This window comes from Penaeus monodon, chromosome 24 (genome assembly GCF_015228065.2).
Source record: "Penaeus monodon isolate SGIC_2016 chromosome 24, NSTDA_Pmon_1, whole genome shotgun sequence".
NCBI classification, from domain to species: Eukaryota; Metazoa; Arthropoda; class Malacostraca; order Decapoda; family Penaeidae; genus Penaeus; species Penaeus monodon.
This window is the reverse complement of record NC_051409.1, coordinates 25,923,078-25,923,448: the sequence shown is the minus strand read 5'-3', so window position 1 is coordinate 25,923,448 and position 371 is coordinate 25,923,078. Positions and strand designations below refer to the sequence as shown.

The following is a 371-nucleotide window of genomic DNA, read 5'->3' as shown; positions in this document are numbered from 1 at the left end:
AACAAATTTGATGGCTTTTAAGATGAGCAATGATTCAAGATTCAAATGACCTAGTTCTGAAATTGGGACTCTTCCCTTTCTTTTTGTAATTCATGAAATGTGCCTGTTCAGGCATTGTGATAATTAGGTTTAGGAGGGAGGGACTTAATTCAGAAACTTCCAAATATTTTTTGATAGTTTATAACCTTTTGACAATATAACAAAGGTTCTGACATAATACAAACCATGTCTATTATTAGAATTTTTACCAGACATTAGATTAAACATATATGAAAGCTTTCATACATTTGCCTGAACTTGTGAAAAGTAAATAAATATAAAGAATAATAAAGCTAGACAACTTGTACTGCCTGTATTTAAAAATTAAAAAG

The 371-nt window shown here is 29.1% G+C and overlaps 1 protein-coding gene across 1 annotated transcript in view; it reads right to left on the bottom strand.

Annotated features, from left to right (window-relative positions):
• LOC119588684 (T-complex protein 1 subunit gamma-like) overlaps nucleotides 1-371 on the bottom strand; it is a gene marked incomplete at its 5' end in the record, with an annotated part of 9,202 nt that overhangs the window by 7,672 nt on the left and 1,159 nt on the right.